Here is a 19657-nt window from a genome sequence, read left to right as displayed (position 1 = left end):
CGTTTGTAACAACTGAAAATAAAATAAATTCATAATTATAATAAAGGTCAATCAAATGGACCAATATGGCAAGGCCATGATGATCCACTTGGTAAAATAAATCCGCTTGGCATCTTTCTTGGCCTTAAGACAACAATTCTGATGGCTAAAGATCCAAACGGGACACAAAAAAAGAAAAAGAAAAAAAAATGATAAAGCTGAAGTTATTTTATTATACTATTACATTTTATTTCATTAAACGTGGGGTCTAATGAGATAGTTACTCTGGATAGCTGTACTTTGGCCTCAGTGTCAGTGCAATCAAGGTAATGGCGTTAGATATTTAGGCAAATAAACACCTCTTGCATCCACCATACTGTATCTCAGTCTTCATCCCCAGTTGCAAAAGGCCATTTGTCACCGGCCCCCTCCTCGATTCAGAGATGGTCTTTCCCTTTTCACGTACATCGCCTCCTTGACTCTGCACTCAAACCAGCATTCCTTCATGTCCAGGATGTGTACATCCATCCACTGGCCTGTAGGTGTGAATAGACTGTGGAGTCCTGGCCTGTGTTGTGCCATCAACACAGAAGACCGTGGGCCTAAGGGGACATCTTTCACAGTCTTGCAGTGATGTGATTGCAGCCATTCCCCAACTCTCTGTGAATGGTACTCATGGCCATTGATCAATGGTTGTTGATCAACGGTCATGACAATTTGCATATTAATGATCATGATATTGACCCTACTGCCAATTCTTAGTCAGTTATTTAGTGTCAGTCATTGTGCAAATGTCCTTTTCACTCACAAGGTAGGGAAACCTGCAGTCAGCTGAGACTGAAGAAGTAATTTGTGTGAGTGACGAAACATTTCTCCCACTTAAAACGCTACGAACAGAATCAGTTCCTTACCTGGATGATTGAGCATGAACACATTACCAGTAGATTGCAGCAAACTTTAAAAGTATCTATTCCAAACTACACTGAGTGTTTGACAGGAGGAACTCTGAGCTTGTTCAGGAGATGTGATCAAGAAGGAAGTCCACTCTGAATCACATGTTCATCAGTTTGTAGCTTAACACACTAAAATGCTTCAGTTGAGTATATTTGCATTAAACTGCTGAGTGAGATACTAGAAATGTCTTCCTTGGGGAGAAACAGTAATGCTTGGTAAAAATAAATAAATTTTGTCTTCTGACTGAACCGTATGTAATCTCTATACCAACATATTTTCACATAGTACAGCTGTAAAATGTCAGATATCAGTTTCAAACACACACATTGTGCACTGTAGCTTTTCAGTGTTGTTTGAAACCACTGAGTGACAGTTCTGCTATCTTTAGTCTGGCACTTTTCTGCACTGAAGAGAGGTGTGTGTCGGTTAGCCACAACCAAACTCAAACAAGTCAAATTTTCCATCTGACACCTTAGTGAAACCCACAGAACCACACGTGGAAAACAAATGAGAACAAACATTTATTAATCTTGCAGAGGACCTAAACTGCTACTTTGGCAACAAGACCAGAGTATAGCAAACATGAATTAAATATAAATAACAGTGAGCTTACTGAGGACATAAAAAATTTACATTGTTTTTATCGCACTGCTGATTATACAGTAAAAATACACTTTGAAAACTCAAGTTAAAAAATAAGAGATGATGCAAAATACATACAAATCTTTTTAACATGTGCATATCGTCTGGTCTATGGTGCTGGGGGGACCAGTTAGAGACCAGGTGCTGGATGTCAGTGGTTGTCAGTCGTACTTTAGTGAAGAGTAGACGATGTCTGGCTCTGGTTTAAAGTCTGAACACAAACACACACAGTTCAAACAACAGGGAAACTAAGGAAAAAAAAAGAAAATACTGAAAGGGATAATAAGCTAACAATCAATAACTGAAGCTAAGAACTAAAGACTCAAAATACTAAGGAAATGCATGAAGATATAAATGTAAACAAAGATCCAAATAGAGACGACTTAATACTAATCAAAAATTCACAAGTTCATAAAGTCAAAACCATGGTACACTCAGGTATTTGGAAAACTTGTGATCCAGTCTGGGGTCCCATGGTTCAACCATCCCCACTACCCATGACACGATTTATGTATATGTTTGAGGCCATAGCAGTGGCATGCAATTGGCTTGAAGCACAATGAGTGGTGTGGCTACTTCCCTTGCAATCTGTGGAGGCCCAAACAACGTGTCTATTGTGGGTTTCGGGGACACAGCGTTCAGCCAACACTCAGCATCTGTAGGAAATCCACAATGCTATTCCAGATCACTTGGGCTACTCCCCCCGAAAAAAAACACTGTCACCACTTTTGCAGCTCTTGGCTGAAAGCAGGGAACTGCTGGTCCTGGAGCAGGTGGTAGAGTGGCTACTAATTAGAATGATGGAGTAGATACACTTCCACTGGCCAGTGAGCCTGAAGACAGCCAAGACCCTCATAAAAGACCATCTGTTGGAACGTCAAAAGGGACTGGGTATGTTCACACAGGTGGGGAGCCTTTTGTCCCTCCACTGGCATATCCATTTCAGTTCAATCCAGAATCTAATTTGAAATCCTGTTCCTCAAGGTCTTGAATAATCAGGCCCCATCTTATCTTAATGCCCTTGCAGTACCACATCACCCCATTAGAGCACTTCACTCTCACACTGCAGGCTTACTTGTTGTTCCTAGAGTAGTAAAAAGTAGAATGGGAGGCAGAGCCTTCAGTTTTCAAATAATCTTAATAGGCGTTTCTTTTGGTAAAGTACATAGGGATAATTCTGTGGGGAGAAGAATACACTTGAGAAGAGTTTTTTTCTGGACAATACCACCCTATTCCAGCTGACCTAAAGATGTGTTTTCATGGTTGCCGTGCTGGTACAAAAGTGAAGGTTCAGCAGTGGAGATATAAGCCCTTTCTGCTGTGATTGAACCCATATCCCAACTCTCCATGAAAGGTAGCCATGGCCATTGATCAATTGTCATGACAATTTGCATATTAATGATCATGAAACTGACCTTATGGCCCATTTTTAGACTGTGGTGCTAGTTTCAGTAATTATGCAATATACTGTTCATAAAGTGGGAGAAACCTGCAGTCATCTTAGACTGAAGAAGTCACTTGGATAAGTGATGAAATGTTTCCACCACTGAAAACACTATGTCCAGATGAACAGTATCAACTGTTTTCAGGCTTTCTGCCAACAGTCATCATAGGAAATGTCAACGCTCTCCCCAACAAAAGTGATGAGCTGGAGATATTAGTGACGACTCTATAGCAGTTTCATGTGTTTTACTGAAACATGTTTGGATCAAAACATCTTAGACTCCAATGTGAATGTACCTGGTTTCACTCTCATACAGTCTGACAGAGATGCAAAAGCTGGTGGCAAGAAAAAAGTGGGGGTCTGGCTTTATATGTGAACCAAAGATGGATTAATCCTGCAACTATAACCATTAAGGAGAAGATGTATGGTCCTGACATTGAATTATAGCATACAGATTAAACATCCAGAGGCCTGCTTCATAATATAAAGAGACTTCAGTCAGGGTTCCCTCTCGACCCACCTTACTAGATTTACGCAATTTGTTGACTGTCCTACAAGAGAAAATGGGACTCTGAACTTTTTGTACACCAATGTTAAAGAAGTTTACAGAGCTTCATAGCATCACTTGGAAGATCAGACAACAACTTGGTTTTTCTGTAAGCATGTTACCATCCCTGTGTGCAGAGACAGCCTACAACTGAACTCACTGTCAGGAAATGGACACCTGATACTCCCAATGCTCTAAGGGACTGCTTTTAATAAACAGATTGGGCTGCAAACAGACGAGATCAGTATGGACATTGACAGAAAGGTTAACAGTTTTACTGAGGACATGAATGCCTGTAGAGACACAATCATACCGAGAAAGATTGTATGCTGGTTCCACAATAAGAAATCATGGATCACAGGTGACAAAGGGAATCCTCAACCAGAAAAAGGTAGCTTTTAGTGATGTGACAAGAAATGCCTTAAACAGGTGTAACATGAACTGAAGAGGAAATTGAAAATGGTAAATGGACTTGTTCTCATACAGCACTTTTCTACTCTGAGCACTCATAAGGCTTTACACAACTGGCCTACAAGAAGTACAACTCCTCTGGTTACATATGCAAAAAAAATTATTGCGCTAGCTTACGTGGTTCCAGTTCTACGGGGATTTAAAAGTAGTTAAGCAAAACAGAGCATGCCCGCTCCGATCGGTTTTAAAGGGTTAAACAAAACACTTTAATCACTGCAGATACAATAGTAATGGTAATGGTAATGTAATAGTATTAGACAGTGTCAATGGAAAAATGTTTTTAATTCTTGTTTATGAAGCAATTAAGTCTTAACTTTTACTAACAGCAGTTAGCTTTTCACAGTCTTTTTTCCCCCACTTCTTAACACCTCTGAAGAGAAACGCTAACGGATGACAAAGACCTGCGTGGTGTTTGTGTGAAAACTGAAGGTGAACAACCACAAAGCTGCCATCTTCTTTCAATACAAGGTAACACATTTCACCACAGGGGACTAAGCAAACATTTTCTCACAACAATAAGACTATTCTTAGCCAAACCAAAAAACATGGCTTCTAACTGTAGATAAGTAAAATCAACATGGTGGCTTATTCAGCAATGACAAGCCGCATCTTGTCTAATCATTCTTTTCCTGCTCATAGGACACATGTATAGTTGTCAATGGGTGCTACCTGTTACCTGTAGCAGTGAAACATTCTAATAACTTGATTTAGAATAAATAAAAACTTGTGTTCAACCACTTACTGTAAGGTGCACATAAGTAGCTCGTGAATGTAAAATGGAATCCTTTACATGTCAGGCCATGTTTTAGGTCTTTCAAGTATCAGGAATATTTATTTTTCACTATTTTTTGGCACCAAATCTTTTAATTCTTCTGAAGTACAATTTAAAAGGTTAGTTAACTAAAGCGGTTTCATTGTGTTTCAGTTCTAATTCAACGGAATCACTTTTAACTGAGTTTTCTAACTTCTTGACTCCTAATATTAACATGGATGAAGTGATTATAATTGGAGGTTTTAATTTGTACACTGATGAATCGCATCAGCTGCTAAACCACAGACCTTCTTAATATCATCATATTTAAGCAACACATTTCCAGTGGAGAAACACTGGCCCTTGAAGCAACTTAATTTTTGTCAAACGTTATGGCAACTATTATTATAGATTTTTCATTAACGTCTGGATCTGTTCTTCTTTTAAACATACCAAACCTAGATGCTGGTGTTCAAGGAAGATTTGACTGGACCATGTTCTGTATCACCATTGCTTGACACAGTGGAAAGATAATTTCTCTGGGAGAGATTATGTCTCTCAGCTGGCTTGGCAAGTCATGAGAGAGAGGTCTGGGGATCTTTGCAGCCCAAAATAAGACGAACAGGAGAAAACTGATGGATGCAAATAAATGGTTGCATTTACGATTTGCCTTGTGTACACACAATTGTAATTGTTCATTTTTGTTTGCAGAATTTTTGTTACCTTCTTAAACAACCAATAAAACTCACAATATTCCAATCAGCCTCATGCTAATTGGAAAATATTAGCATGATGCTAACATGATGAACATACAAGACCTATCAAACATCAGAAAATCAAAAGTTACCGTTTAGCCTTATGGAAAGTCAAACCATGAACCATGATGGAAACAAAGAAGAGCAGCTGTACCTCTCATTCTTGTTTGTTTTTTCTTGTCTTTGATGATAATTTCACCATAATTGACATCTCCTGTTTTCACTGCTGAGTAGACTGCAGCTGGATCACTCTCTGTAAAGTGAAACACACACACAAGGACATCACTGTCACTGCTCATATAGAAACTGCTGCTCCCCCATAAATTCAAACACAAAAAACATTCAGATCTGGAGTCTTTTTTTTTTTTTAAATCTACTATTCATAGTATTTTAACAGTATAGGACATGAATGAAGAAAGAAGAGTCTTGAACAGCTCGTCTGACTGAGTCTTTCTCCATTCCAAGAGGATTAGAATGGAGGAAGGGTAGGCAGCTATGAAGATGACAAAGAATGGAAAGGGATTTCACCCAGATGATATAAATGTGGCAGTATAGGGATGTCTAGGAGAGATGAGATGGGACTTTTTACCCAGGTTGTTTAATAAAATCTTGGGGTGAGAGGATGCCTGAGGAATGAAGAAGTCTACTGGTACTGATTTTCAAGAACAAGGCTGATGTACAGGGATTCCCCACTACAGAGGGATAAAATTGATAAGCCACACCATGAAGCAATATGAAAGAGTTGTGGAAGCTAGGTTAAGTAAAGAGGTGATGATCAGTGAGCAGCAGAATGGCATTGGAGGCAAAGTTAAAGAGGCAAGGCTGGGAGAATTTGGACATGTGCTGAGGAGGAGTGGGGGTTAGGTTGGACAAAGGATGTTGAAGATGGAGATGCCAGGCAGAAGGAAAGAAGAAAGACAACAGAAAAGGTTAACAGATGTATTGCAAAGTGTTGGTGTGACAGAGGAGAATAGGGCTGTGGTGAGACGAAGTCAGATGATCCACTGTGGTGACCGCTGTACACGATCATTTTAAACAAATCATATTTCTAGTGACACCAAGACTCTTCAAAAGGATGACTACATCTGGTCAACATGCCAGGATGTCTATCAATTTGCCTCCACTTATCAAATTCAAGGTAACAGAGGTACTGGACAGTATCCCAGCTGTTACCAGTCCAGTGTAATTACTGGACATGTTACCATCCTTTTTTTTAGAGATAGAGACACAGAGATTGAAATATACCTGTTAATAAATTGTGTTTTTCTTTTGAAACAGTCCTGTGTTGAAATGACTGAAGCTGAATCTTTTTAACAGGAAATGGTAAGATGGACAACTGCAAAGCTGTTTGTTTCTGTTAACCGAAGCGAACAAAACACACAGTCCAGCACACCAATAATAATGGTCAACACACAACTTTAAATAAAAAAACTATAATCTGATTAGGATGATAACACAGCTAAATTGTAAAGTATGAAAGTAAACTCTATCAAAGTAATAACTGTGATTTCAGGGTTAAGCTTAAATATCACATCTGTAAAAAAAAAAAAAGAAAAAAAAGTGTTTTCTGTTTACACTCAGTTGTACACTTCTGATCTTCTCTCACATGTTCCATGATGTTTTCAGATAAATCAATCCTAATATTAGACAGAGCTTAACTAAAACCAAACTTATAGCGACTAAAACCAAGTAAGCCTCTTGGAGAGGTAAATAGCAGAGAACAAGTCCTCATAGTGATAAAGAGTAGCCAGATTCCAAAAATAGTCAGAACAACAAATACTCGGCAGTTATACATGTTCCATCTATGGGGCAGATAGTCTAAGCTCCAGTCTACATGAAACGAGGCATACAGTGGGATGCAAGTTTGCCAACCTTGTTAATAGTCCTTATTTTCCTGTATAAATCGTTGGTTGTTACAATAAAAAATGTCAGTTAAATATATCATATAGGAGACACACACAGTGATATTTAAGAAGTGAAATGAAGTTTATTGGATTTACAGAAAGTGTGCAATAATTGTTTAAACAAAATCAGGCAGGTGCGTAAATTTGGGCACTGTTGTCATTTTATTGATTCCAAAACCTTTAGAACGAATTATTGGAACAAATTTGCTTGGTAAGCTCAGTGACCACTGACCTACATACACAGGTGAATCCAGTAATGAGAAAGAGTATTTAAGGGGATCAATTGTAAGTTTCCCTCCTTTTTTAATTTTCTCTGAAGAGTAGCAACATGGGGGTCTCAAAACAACTCTCAAATGACCTGAAGACAAATATTGTTCACCATCATGGTTTAGGGGAAGGATACAGAAAGCTGTCTCAGAGATGTAAGCAGTCTGTTTTCACAGTTAGCAACATATTGAGAAAATGGAAGACCACAGACTCGGTTCAAGTTAAGGCTCGAAGTGGCAGACCAAGAAAAATCTCGGATAGACAGAAGCGACGAATGGTGAGAACAGTCAGAGTTGACCCACAGACCAGCACAAAAGACCTACAACATCATCTTGCAGCAGATGGAGTCACTGTGCATCGTTCAACCATTTGGCGTACTTTACACAAGGAGATGCTGTATGCTAGTGTGATGCAGAGGAAGCCTTTTCTCCACCAACAGCACAAACAGAGCCGTTTGAGGTTTGCTAAAGCACATTTGGACAAGCCAGCTTCATTCTGGAATAAGGTGCTGTGGACTGATGACACTAAAATTGAGTTATTTGGGCATAACAAGGGGCGTTATGTATGGAGGGAAAAGAACACAGCATTCCAAGAAAAACACCTGCTACCTACAGTGAAATATGGTGGTGGTTCCATCATGCTGTGGGGTTGTGTGGCCAGTACAGGGACTGGGAATCTTGTCAAAGTTGAGGGACACATGGATTCCACTCAGTATCAGCAGATTCTGGAGACCAATGTCCAGGAATCAGTGACAAAGCTGAAGCTGCGCCGGGGCTGGATCTTTCAACAAGACAACGACCTGAAACACTGCTCAAATTCCACTAAGGCATTCATGCAGAGGAACAAGTACAACGTTCTGGAATAGCCATCTCAGTCCCCAGACCTGAATATTATTGAAATTCTGTAGTCAGAGTTAACAAGAGCTGTCCATGCTCAGTAGCCATCAAACCTGAATGAACTAGAGATGTTTTGTAAAGAGGAATGGTCCAAAATACCTTCAACCACAATCCAGACTCTGATTGGACCCTACAGAAAGCGTTTAGAGCAAGGGTGTAGATTTGGCATGGACGGAAGGGACATGTCCCCACCAATATCCAGCGATTATTGAATTGTCCCCACCAATAATTTTTGGTGGGGACAAAACAAAAACAAAACAAAACCGATAGAAATAAAAAAAGCGATCTGTCAATGTCTCATTCCCCCAGCGGTGCAGAAAGAGTTAAATTACGTTCTCTACTGGAGTCCTATATCATGTGACAAATATGGCCAATGTGATTGGCTGAGCCTTTCAGGGAGCTCTGTTTAGTTTTAGCAGCGGCAATCCTGCGCTGCGAGGACCTGCAAGGAGGAGGATGGCAGCAAAAAGAATCTGGATATAAGAAAGTATTTTTCAAAGAAACCTGTAAGTCACTTAAAGTCAAGTTCACTCATAAAATCTGTCCATCATAATAACATTACAGGCTATGCAAGGCAATACATGCCCCTCTTATTACTCTTTCTGGGTTGCAAGATAAACTTTTTCAGGCGAGAATGTAGCTGTGCAAACTTCAAATATCTGAACCGGGGAGAACAGCAAACATCGTTTTAGGCTTTGGCCCACATCAGTCTAAAATTGTATGTAACCATGAATAACGTGTTACCATGTCCACCAGGAGAGACTGGACAGTATAGATGTAAAACAAATATGCCAGCAGTTTATCTCAGTTAATAAGAGGAGAAGGCATGTGTTTGACTCCTTCACATAGTGGATATTGAGTTGTTGTGTAGGACACCAGTAGTCCATGTCTGTTGCTGTAACAGTAGTTCATGTTTAGAGTAAAACATCCCAGCTCACTGACTTGATCGGGGCAATAGTGCCTAAAATGTTGCATAATTTTGCAGAGAGATCTGTTACTTTGTGGTAATCTTAGATGAGTAGTTTTATGGACAAAAACCACCAGGTCATTCAGTGTTCCCTTAGTGCTAATGTATAAGAGATGTTGGTGTAGTATAACTGAAGTAATGTTGTTAAGTCCTTAAAGTCATATTCTTTTATTGTCATGACTCTATTTTAAGGTATTTTTATTTTTATATGATATCTGATTTATATGGAATATGGTTGAAGTAAACTAAAGTATAAAATACTTAGTCAGTCATTTGTCTAATAGTAACTTAACATAATTCACATATAAAAACTATGAATTGTAATTTTAAATGGTTTAAAAGCATGTAGAATAACATATGTATGCAAGTATATATCTCAGTGTGTGCCAGGCGGCGGTCAGGAGCGGAGGCCCAGGCAGACTGATCCCTGGCTACCAAGACTGACAACTGGGACATGGATTGTCACCTCACCGCTGGGGAAGGAGCGTGAGTTAGTGCGTGAGGTTGTGAGGGCTAAATATAGTCGGGCTCACCTCTACGCATGGCTTGGGCTCTGGAATCAGTCTCCTAGAGAGGGGCTTGACTCTGTCTCAGTCTGGATCTGCCCAAGGTGAGAGGTGGCAAGCTGGGGTGGGTATTCTAATATGCCATAGGGCTTGCTGCCAGTACATTGGGGTTTTTCCCGGTGGATGAGAGGGTTTGTTCCTTGCACCTTTGAGTTGGGGAACGGGTCCTGACTGTCATCTGCGCTTATGCGCTAAGTGGCAGCTCAGAGTACCCAGCCTTTTTAGAGTGCCTGCATGGGGTGCCAGAAGGTGCTCCACCTGGAGACTCTGTTGTCCTACTGCGACAGCAGACAGTGAGACCTGGAGGGGTGTGATTGGGAGGAACGGCCTCCCTAATCTGAACCCGAGTGATGTTTAGTTATTGGACTTCTGCTCAAACCACCATAACGAACACCATGTTTGAGGATAAGAGCGTCCATAAGTGCACGTGGCACAAAGACGCTCTAGGTTGCAGGTCAATGATCGAGTTTGTAATCGAATCACCAGACCCGCGGCCATATGTTCTGGACACTTGGGTAAAGCGAGGGACTGAGGTGTCAACTGATCACCACCTGGTGGTGAGTTGGATCAGGTGGGGGGGGGGGGTGGGGGTGCTGCACAGAGCTGCAGCCGCAAGTGGTTGGTGCCTATTGTGGTGGTAATCCCCGAACCAAATCGTGGACACCAGAGGTGAAGGGAGTCACCAGGCTGACGAAGGAGTCCTATTGCGCTTGGTTAGCCTGTGGGTCTTCGGAGGCAGCTGATAGGTACTGAGGTACTGACAGGCCAAGTGGAATGTGGCTCAGGCAGTGGCTGAGGCAAAAACTTGGGTGTGTGTGTGTGGGGGGGGTTTGGAGAGGCCATGGAAAAAGACTTTCAAATTCTGGCAAACCGTCTGGCAACTCAAGAGGGCAAAGTGGTGCTCTACCTGTACTGTGTATAGTGCTGGTGGAGCGCTGCTGATGTTGACCGAGAAAATTGTCGGGCGGTGGAAGGAATACTTTGACGACCTCCTTAATCCCACTAACACCTTTTCCCAGGAGGAAACAACTTCTTGGTGGCAGAGCCCTTGGGGTGGATGAGGTCCGCCATGAGTTCCTGAAGGTTCTGTATGTTGTAGGGCTGTCCTGGCTGCCATGCCTCTGCAATGTTGCGTGGAGATCAGGGGCGGTACCCCTGGACTGGCACACTGGGGTGGTGGTCACCATTTTTAAGAAAGGGGACCGGAGGGTGTGTTCCAACTACAGGGGGATCACACTCCTCAGCCTCCCTGGGAAAGTCTATGCCTGGGTGCTGGAAAGGAGAGTCCCTATGTTTGTCGAACCTTGGATACAGGAGGGTCAATGCGGTTTTCATCCCAGTCGCAGAACACTGAACCAGCTCTCTATCCTCTTGAGGATACTTGAGGGTACATGGGAGTTTGCCCAACCAGTCTACATGTGTTTTGTGGACTTAGAGAAGGCATTCGACTGTGTCCCTCGGGGTGTATGGACAGGATTTCTAGGTGCAGCCAAGTGGCGGAAGGCTTTCACTTGGATGATCTCAGGATCTTATCTCTGCTTTTTGAAGATGATATGGTTCTGTTGGCTTCATCAGGTGATGGCCTCCAGCACGCATTGGAACAGTTTGCAGCCGAGTGTGAAGCAAAGGGAATGAGGATCAGCACCTCCAAATCTGAGGCCATGGTTCTCAGCTGGAAGGGGATGGAGTGCCCACTCAGGGATGAGTTTCTGCCCCAAGTGGATGGGTTTAACTATCCCGGGGTCTTGTGTGAGTGATGGGAGAACGGAGCCGGAGATCGACAGACGGATTGGTGCTGCAGTGATGCAGATGCTGTACCGGTCCGTCGTGGTGAGCTGAGCGTAAAAGCGAAGCTCTCAATTTACCGGTTGATCTCTACCCTCACCTATGGTCATGAACTGTGGGTAGTGACTGAAAGAACAAGATCGCGGATACAAGCGGCGAAAATTAGCTTTTTCCGAAGGGTGACTGGCCTCTCCCTTAGAGATAGGGTGAGAAGTTCAGCCATCCAGGAGGGGCTCAAAGTAGTGCCAATGCTCCTCCACATCAAAAGGAGCCAGCTGAGGTGGTTCAGGCATCTGACAAGCATGCCTCCTGGGTGAGGTGTTCCAAGCATGTGCCACCGGAAGGAGGCCCAGGGGCAGACCCAGGACACACTGGAGAGATTATATCTCTCGGCTGACCTGGGAACGCCTTGGTGTCCCCCCAGACAAGCTAGGAGGTGACTGAGGAGAGGGAAGTCTGGGCTTCTCTGCTTAGGCTGCTGCCATCGCAACCCCGCCTCGGATGAGCGGAAGAAGATGGATGGACGCATTATAATACTTGCTTTCTCAGGATATCTGTCCATCCTTAGTGCAGTGGTTAACACAGTGACAGGGTAAGTGAAAGAGCATGGGTTTGATTGAAGAAGTGTATCCCCCATAACACAGTGGAGATACATGCTGCGGCACCCACTTGTGACAAAGAATTGGTTAAAATAGCTAAGATTTCTTTTCCATGATCTCATGTCTTTAGAAATCTCCTGAAATTAGAGAGAATTTCAAATAACATATACTTGAAAAAAACTCAACTTAACCTCACACAGTAGCCTTGCACCCCACCCCAAAAGCTCCTATAAAAACAACAACAAAAAAAACAACACCAATATTACCTCTGCTTCTTTTGATTGGCTGCTGCGGACAGTGTAACATTTGGATGTCACTGTATGTGATGTCATCTCTGACTTCATTTTCTAAAGCATTTTCTTTTTCTTCTGAAATTATTAAAGAATTACGCAACATATAAATTGCTGTACATAATTTGAATGTTAAAAAAAATCTGAGGAGATTGTTTAGAAAGGCATTTCTATTTGATAATATGTAACAATAATCATTGTGTAGCTTATTCAGCAAAACAAAACCAACAGTGTAAGATCAAGAAGTCCCTACAGTATATTGTTGTGCTGTCTGGGTATAATCATAATAAATGTGAACTTCATTATTCTAAACAAACACAGACATGAAAGATCAGGAAGTCTGACTCTCACCTTCAGGTTTCCAGTGGACACATCGTCTCACCAGCAGAACCAGTAACACCAGTAAAGAAACAACACAGACTGATCCAACACATGACATCACAGGTATGAGAGGGGAACCAGGGCTGGAGCCAGGAGCAGAGGTGGATGTAGGTGGAGGTGTGGATGTAGGTGGAGGTGTGGTGGTGTTGTTCCCTAAAATAAAGCAAACACAGTCATTAAGTTGTCGTCACATTGTGAATGTTGAAAGCTGCAGAAACACAGACAGGTGAGTGTGTCACCTGTGACAGTGATCCAGCTGGATGGAGACTCTCCATGACCGCTGATGTCACACTTGTAGAGGCCTTCATCAGACCTGGAAACATGCTGGATGGTCATGTGACCTGTAGGCTGCTTCCTGATGAGGGAGCCATCTTTATAGAAAGCAGCTGGGAGGTTGGAGGGAGTGGTCTTTGTTTTACAGAGCAGAGTGACGTCATCTCCCTCCATCACAGGGAGGACAGGACTCTGCAGGATCACTGATCCACCTCAACACAGAGACAAACTACAGCATTTCATCCATTTACACACAGCTTCATCAACACTAACTCCACACACTCAGCTTACCAGTGACTGTCAGGTTAACCATGTTACTGATGGGACCCTCTCTGGACTCACACCAGTAAACTCCACTGTCCGATTGAAAAACAGTGATGTTACATGAAGAACCAGCACTTTCTCCCCACCCATCTCCACACTGAGTGATGTTTGGTTTGCTTGTGTTTCTCCTCAGAGTCCATCCAGCAGAGCTGTCGTCCTGCTGACAGCTCAGAGACACAAAGTCTCTTCTAAAGAACTGAGAGCTGCTGGGACTCACAGTCAGACGAGCTGTGAGGATGAAAAGAAACAATCTGCTAATCAGTTTTTCTTTAGATGAAACTGAGACAGAGAGAATTGTTTGACTAATCCTTCATTTCAACAGTTTTATATGTGAGATCTGTGAGGGTTTTAAAAAAAAATCTTATTATCTGTTAAATTTTTCTTATGATGAAACAACAGTGAAAACAATGCTGGTTTAAAATTTGTTTTTATGTGTTTATGGATTGTTTATGGAATTATGGCTCATGGACTATATTTGCTGGTCTGTCTTGGGCTGGTGGTCCTTGCCAGAGTGACCTGCCATGTTTTTGCTTTTAGCTGCTGCTCCCTGTTTTCCTTTTTACTCGTGAGTGTGTGTGTGTGTATGTCTTTATCCAGAGAGTCCTGCATTGGGGTCCAACTTCCCCAACCCCACAGTCTGCCACCATAGACCATGACAATTAGTTTTTTTATGTACTTATTTACTAAAAGTAAGTAACTAAATATTTAATTGTATTTAGGTACTTTGTTTTTCCTCTTTTCCACCTATAGTCTGGCTAATTTTTGGTTTAAAAACATGTGTAGATGCCACTGTAATGCATTCAATTAAAAATGCCCAAGGTCACGTATACATGTACACAAGTATATATGTGTGTGTTGTGTTGTTGCACAGTTTGGGGATGGATAATCAGTCTTCATAAAAATACTGCAGGGCTTATGGATGGACAGTCTACCACCATAACAATGTTAGTGAGTTGCAGTGTCCTTCTGTCTTGAGTTGTCATACACTTACAATTTCCACCATGTTTTCTCAGCATGATGGTTAATTTTGATAATGGACATGGAGTGTTGATGTCATTTAATCATGTCCAAGTACTGTAGCATGCAAAACCACCTCCAGACCTTGTAAAAAGGCATTCAGAACTTTGGTGCCACAGAGCCAGCTGAGGAGTTTTATGATCTTGTTTGAATGAGCAGCTGCTTGCTGCAACTGTGCCATCATTCTTCACTGATCAGTCTTTTGGCCTAGTAATACTCAGGGGCAAGAGCAAGCAAACAACTGGCAGTGACCAAGGTATAGCGCTAAATGAGTGTAGTCTTCAGCAAACCTGTCCCGCTGGGCTTGTCATAGGACCTCTGTTTCCCACTAGTCTTTTGGGCAATCCAGTCTTTAAGTGATGACATGATGAATCCTGCTTCTGGGCCTAAACTACCCTGCGTTTAATAAGGCTTTTGTGTTTTCAACATGTTTTAATGCTTTGTATCTTCTTCTATTTAATCTTTAAATGCCCCTAAAAGCAGTCAGTGATCAATGTCGGCCTCTCTCAGTTTTTATTACTGCTATTCATTTTAAAGCTCAGTTTTTAAAACCTTACGATGTAACTACAGCCAATCAGAGCAGGGGAATTGTAATCTAGGTGTTGCCAGGTCATCATACAACAGTTGTAGGTAAAAATAGTACATCTCAGCTACCCTCTCCAACCCATCATGGGAATTCTTCAATACTTCAGCAGGAGACTCCATATTTGTTGATGGAGGATGCTGTTCATAATCCAGATGGGTGATAGCATAATCTTTTCCTTCTCTTTGAGTAGCACATTTGCAGAAAGGTTAAACTGGTTATGCATGATTGCTTTTAGCAAGAGCAACTTCTCTCTACATCCACAATTTTGGCACCAATTTGGTCTGAACTGCTGGTGAATCCTCTGCCAAGATATTTGTAGAAAACACTTTGGTGCATTTTGTCATGATCCTGGGTCTTTTGACCCAGCGTTTTGGAGTTTTGGTTTATTCTGATGTTTATGGTATGTTTAAGTTATTTAGGTTATCTAAGTTCATTTGCTTATTAGTTTCCTCTTGTGTTTTCAACCGTTTTTAAGTCTCCCTTGCCCTTCATGTGTTTCATGCCTGTGTGTCTAATGTTGTTAAGTTTGTTTTCTCATGTCTGCATCTCATTATGTTTCCTGTTTTATTTTGAAGGGGTCCTGTGTTCCTATGTTCAATGTTTTTAGTTTTACTCTCCCCTTGTGATGTTATGTTCATGTGTGTCAGCTGTTTCCCCATGTGTTCCCACTTCCCTCATTAGCATCCTGTGTGTATTTAGTCCGTGTGATTTCAGTTATTCCTTGTCAGGTTCTCTGTTATTTCACGTCGTGTTTTCAAGTATCCATGTCAGTTCACCATGTTTAAGGTTTTTTTTAATGTTTTAGTTTAGGTTATTGTTTAGTTTTCACCCATGCCCTTTGTTTGTACCTTTCTTGCTAGCCTTAATAAACGGCTTGTTTTTTGTTAATCCACGTCACGTTCTGTTTTTGGTCTGCGTTTCAGTCCTTTTTTGCAAACACATACAGTCTGCCACACTGACACATTTGGTCAGAATGCTAAATACAATGTGCACTCCTGTAGTGGGTTTACCAACGACAGCACATGGGAATATACAGATGCATCTGAGGGGTGTGGTGTTTATTTATGCATGTCCATGCATGTGTGGTTATGCATCTGAACATAAACTCCCGAAATCCTGGAAGTTTAACACACAGCTTATATCTACCATTTCCAACTTCATTCGGTGGCTCTGCCAGGGTGCCCATGTCGGCAACATTCCCACTTAGCATTTGGCTAAGTGAGTGGTGCCATTAGGCATGCAAGCACCAAGAGCATGACCAAGTGACACCAAAGTGATATGCACAGTTTTAGTCTACACTGTCAGTGCTTCATAAATGTTTGTTTCTTTTTCAAAGTTTTATTGAGATATGTTCTGAAACATGAACCCAATCAGGTCATATCAGTGAGCATTTCTCAGGTTTAAACTGTGACAGAAGAAGGTTACTGACCTTGGTTTGTTGTGCAGCTCAGCAGTGAGATCAGAACTAAAGAGAAATGACACTCAGGTTGATTTGAGGGGAACATAAAGAACAACTCGACACAAACAGCTGACAAACGCACAAACCCGTCTCTTTGATATATACAGTGGGGCAAAAAAGTATTTAGTCAGCCACCGATTGTGCAAGTTCCCCCACTTAAAATGATGACAGAGGTCAGTAATTTGCACCAGAGGTACACTTCAACTGTGAGAGACAGAATGTGAAAAAAATAAATAAATTTAAAAAATCCATGAATCCACATGGTAGGATTTGTAAAGAATTAATTCGTAAATCAGGGTGGAAAATAAGTATTTGGTCAATAACAAAAATACAACTCAATACTTTGTAACATAACCTTTGTTGGCAATAACAGAGGTCAAACGTTTACTATAGGTCTTTACCAGGTTTGCACACACAGTAGCTGGTATTTTGGCCCATTCCTCCATGCAGATCTTCTCGAGAGCAGTGATGTTTTGGGGCTGTCGCCGAGCAACACGGACTTTCAACTCCCGCCACAGATTTTCTATGGGGTTGAGGTCTGGAGACTGGCTAGGCCACTCCAGGACTTTCAAATGCTTCTTACGGAGCCACTCCTTTGTTGCCCGGGCGGTGTGTTTTGGATAATGTCATGTTGGAAGACCCAGCCTCGTTTCATCTTCAAAGTTCTCACTGATGGAAGGAGGTTTTGGCTCAAAATCTCACGATACATGGCCCCATTCATTCTGTCCTTAACACGGATCAGTCGTCCTGTCCCCTTGGCAGAAAAACAGCCCCATAGCATGATGTTTCCACCCCCATGCTTCACAGTAGGTATGGTGTTCTTGGGATGCAACTCAGTATTCTTCTTCCTCCAAACACGACGAGTTGAGTTTATACCAAAAAGTTCTACTTTGGTTTCATCTGACCACATGACATTCTCCCAATCCTCTGCTGTATCATCCATGTGCTCTCTGGCAAACTTCAGACGGGCCTGGACATGCACTGGCTTCAGCAGCGGAACACGTCTGGCACTGCGGGATTTGATTCCCTGCCGTTGTAGTGTGTTACTGATGGTGACCTTTGTTACTTTGGTCCCAGCTCTCTGCAGGTCATTCACCAGGTCCCCCCGTGTGGTTCTGGGATCTTTGCTCACCGTTCTCATGATCATTTTGACCCCACGGGATGAGCTCTTGCGTGGAGCCCCAGATTGAGGGAGATTATCAGTGGTCTTGTATGTCTTCCATTTTCTGATGATTGCTCCCACAGTTGATTTTTTTCACACCAAGCTGCTTGCCTATTGTAGATTCACTCTTCCCAGTCTGGTGCAGGTCTACAATACTTTTCCTGGTGTCCTTCCAAAGCTCTTTGGTCTTGGCCATGGCGGAGTTTGGAGTCTGACTGTTTGAGGCTGTGGACAGGTGTCTTTTATACAGATGATGAGTTCAAACAGGTGCCATTCATACAGGTAACGAGTGGGGGACAGAAAAGCGTCTTACAGAAGACGTTACAGGTCTGTGAGAGCCAGAGATTTTCCTTGTTTGAGGTGACCAAATACTTATTTTCCACCCTGATTTACGAATAAATTCTTTACAAATCCTACCATGTGGATTCATGGATTTTTTTTTCACATTCTGTCTCTCACAGTTGAAGTGTACCTCTGGTGCAAATTACTGACCTCTGTCATCATTTTAAGTGGGGGAACTTGCACAATCGGTGGCTGACTAAATACTTTTTTGCCCCACTGTATCTGCTCATTTTTTAGTTAAAAAAAAAACAGCTGGTAGAACAGTAAAAGTACGTTTTTAATTAAGTTTTTAGCCATTTATTCACTGCCTGCTGTGTTATCAAAGCTAAAGAGTCAGTTCAGACCTGCAGTTGGTCCTCGTGGTGTTTTGAACTTGAATTCAGCCTGATTTGTTTTTCATGTCTTCTCCTCCATCATCAGTTATCAGGAGAGCAGACAGTCAAAGTACAAGAATTCAAACAAACACAGAGATTCTACTTACAGAGCAGACACAGCACAGATGTTTCCTTCATCGTCCTTCTCACTCATTTGAGCTTTTTTTCATTTCTGTCACTGACACCAAGTAAAGCCCGCCCTCTTCCTCTGAGCACCAGCTTTTCTATTGGTTCAAACACAGAGGTGATCAGTAACTGACTTTTTTTCCTTTTTTAACAATAGAAGTTATAAAATAATGTAAACATACATCTAAAGGTACACTGTAACACTCCAATTTTATTTCAGAAACAAAAAAGAATGAATCACAATTCTGTTCTTTTAAACTTATGTACAAGGACTTGGACATGTAAAAAAAGTTTAAGTTGTGCACTGTTGTGACATAATCTAAATTTGACCAGTGAGATTACAATTCATGTCTATGATGCCCAAAAGCATCATATTCAACTTCATTAAATAAATCAGATGTCCTCTGCTCTCAGTGATCTGTAGTTTGGTTGATGAACAAATCCATGTCCATGTAGTTACGTCCCCCTCAGTGAGAGAGGCAGATATGAGCTGAAACCAGGGACGCTGCTGTTATGGAGCTGAACTGGAACCATTCAGACACTGAGGCCCTCTGAACACATTTTAATTACAGCTGTGCAGAGACACACTGATGACTGACTGGAACACTATGATTCACATTTTACATTAACACCATCCTCACGCATGGTTTATATGTGGCCACTAGAGGGAGATGTTGGACTTTAAACACTAACATGGATACAAGCAGATCAGTGATGATGATGCTTCAAGGGTTAATATCAATATTGAACATTTGTTCAATCAATAATACATAGTACAGTGAACATGGACGGCAGT

The 19657-nt window shown here is 41.7% G+C and overlaps 1 long non-coding RNA gene across 1 annotated transcript; it reads right to left on the bottom strand.

The window, feature by feature from the left end:
• Positions 1 to 1327: 1327 nt before the first annotated feature.
• Positions 1328 to 13470, bottom strand: LOC120728286. Its single transcript, XR_005694686.1, has 4 exons — positions 13438 to 13470; positions 12794 to 13351; positions 5698 to 5796; positions 1328 to 1786 (listed from the first exon to the last, which is right to left on the bottom strand). It is a non-coding gene; the product is annotated as an uncharacterized LOC120728286 (long non-coding RNA).
• Positions 13471 to 19657: the final 6187 nt, after the last annotated feature.

This window comes from Simochromis diagramma, unplaced genomic scaffold (genome assembly GCF_900408965.1).
Source record: "Simochromis diagramma unplaced genomic scaffold, fSimDia1.1 OVJJ01000341.1, whole genome shotgun sequence".
NCBI classification, from domain to species: Eukaryota; Metazoa; Chordata; class Actinopteri; order Cichliformes; family Cichlidae; genus Simochromis; species Simochromis diagramma.
The sequence above is the reverse complement of the archived record's forward strand: the minus strand, read 5'-3'. Positions and strand labels throughout refer to the sequence as shown.